The sequence below is a fragment of the Caenorhabditis briggsae genome (assembly GCF_000004555.2).
Source record: "Caenorhabditis briggsae complete genome, chrV, whole genome shotgun sequence".
Lineage (NCBI taxonomy): Eukaryota > Metazoa > Nematoda > Chromadorea > Rhabditida > Rhabditidae > Caenorhabditis > Caenorhabditis briggsae.
Genome location: NC_013488.2, coordinates 16544452 through 16547105, shown reverse-complemented (window position 1 = coordinate 16547105; position 2654 = coordinate 16544452).

Sequence of the window (2654 nt, the reverse complement as noted above, 5' to 3'; positions counted from 1 at the left end):
TAGTTACTTTATTTTTAAAACTTATCATAGTAAGAACGTTAGATTAATGTCATTACTATATAAGACTTTTGTGCGACCGTATTTGGAATATGGAACGGTGGTAGCCAGCCCTTCTAAAAAAGTGCTCATTGACAATATAGAGAAAGTGCAAAGCTCCTTCACTAGAAAATTGATGAATAGAATAGTGGGTAGAAACTTAAAGGTGGGGGGACATGAAAAAAATAATGTTCTCGAAATTTCGTTTAAATATGCCCCTCGAGGAGTTGAACTTGTGAGGGCGATGATTGAGGGTGCGGCGCCGCTACCGACTGAGCCACGCGGGCAAGGAGAAAGCGCCTGCCCGATTGCATACATAAAGGCGAGGACGACAGCTGTACGCAGAGTGACATTAAGTGTTGTACACCGTGACGGTAGAATGCATACTCTAGCTACAAAAAAACTACGAAAAATCTCCTGTCCCCCCACCTTTAACGAGAATTGGTAAGGATTACAAAACATCTCAAGACAGATTGACCGAATTCCGCCTAGAATCACTACAATCTAGACGGGAAAAGCTTGATCTGAAATTCTTCAACAAACTCATTCTAGGTAAAATTAATATAAATCATTTATCATATTTTAAAATTAGATCGACAAAAACGCGCAGCCGCCACACCTACCAATGGAAAACTCCAAAGTCTAAACTTAAACAAAACTTCTTCACACATAGGGTTCTTAGTAAAATGATGAGCTCTACAAAACGGATCTAAAAGCCTGCTGCTGTCAGAAGTTCGGAAAAAGATTTGTTATTATCCACTATTATTCATGTCTAGGTTAAGAAATATCAATTTTATGCCACCATGTCCCTTTTTGTCTATTTATTCTCTTTTTCATTCTTTTTTCTTTTTATTCTTTCACGTATTTTTTACGTAATAAATACAAATACTGAAACAAGAGTTTTGAGTTCTTATGAAAGATTTTAAAAAAGTGATGAACGGAAATAAGTTTAAGTTGTAGAAAAAATTATTATTTGTTGTAGTTCTCACGTGTATCTGTTCTCGTTCTCCGAATTCTCATCCTATGGTTACAACCTGACAAGGGAAGTGTTTTCAGATAAGGGTTGAGAATTTTCTCAAACTTTTGTCATTAGTACTTTTGAACACGCTGATTATAGAACTGAAATTAGTTTTTCCACCCCGGCCCTGTGAAAAAAGTTATGAGCTCTGAAAGTGATTTCAGTACTAATTTCTCACTTTTGGAGTCAATTTTTGAAGGGTTTATAGCAGTAGTTCAAAGTTTTTTGTATGTGAATCGTACTTTTCAGTGTTGCACTACACTCTGATAGAGATTGCTCATTTTTCAAAAAAAAATTGTTTTTCGAGAAAAATGTCGCCATGGGGTACCTTCTTGGTCATTTTTTCAAAATTTCGAAAAATTTTTTCAAAATTTCGAAGAATTCTAAAAGTAAAGAGACAATAAAAAAAGCCTTTTGACAAGATTTGGTAAGTTTCGAAACTTAAATAGATCATAGTTCGAAAATTGACTGGAAGCACTCAAATAGCTCCCAATTGAATAGTTCCTGATTTATGTTTTTTTTTTCCAACGGAAATATGAGACTATCTAGGAAACTCGGACTAACATTACGACTAGCGAAGACTTGATAGTGTGACTTCCAAAATTTTCCAGCACATCTACCAGTATTTTTCGAATTTCGTCAAAAATTATGGTTGCTCCCAAATAAATGATAATTTGAATAAAAAAATTCCAAAAAAAAATTTGAAGCAACATTTTGAGACTAACAGAGGGGTCAGAAAAAAAAAACAAAAAATATTTAGGAGAGCGGTATCGAACCTGACCCTTGTCAGATACGTCCGTCCCTCCTCACCACTACACCACTGCCGCCTGCTCTCTCCTCGTTCTTCAACGAATATAAGAAAGGGAGGAAGACGCGGCGCTCAGAGGCCGTTAGAAGCACTTTAAAATTTCAGACGCGAATTTTCAGCTTCTGGAGGCCGGGGTGGAAAAACAAAAAATGACTCCATGATTAGGAGGTCCTATAGTATACTTGTTCAGATTTTCAAGAAAATCTCAACCCTTTTTTGAAAACACTTCCCATGTGAGGAATAGAAATAGTGTTGAATTTTCAGAGACGCAGATAAAACAAACAAGTCAGCAGTGATAAAAACACACAATTTCCACTCTCACCAGGGTTGCAATCAAAGGGAAAAAACCAGGGCCCGGCCCGGCCCGGCCGGCCGGCAATTAATTAATATTTGAACGATCCTTCAACGAACGAATCGGTTGAGGAGTATTGGAAAAGAAAAAGATTCGAATACCCCGGACTGTACTCAGCAGCACTTTTCGTTTTTTCGATTGTTCCCAGTGAAGCCATGTGTGAGACTACGTTCAGCACTGCGTCGTTTTTGTTAGATAAAACAAGAACAAGATTACTGTACAAGCGTGTGGAGATGGTCGTTCTGGGTTCGCAAAAAGCCACGAAATTTCCACACTGGCTCGACTGATTCTCTCACTAATTGTAGTGATTTTTCTAGTTAATTTTATGTTACTTTTCTATCTTTTTTGTTGGATTGGTTGATATGAGCTTTAATTCTCATAATCTCGGCCCGGCCGGTTGCAACCCTGACTCTCACTAGGGAAGGTTGTAATCGGGGGGT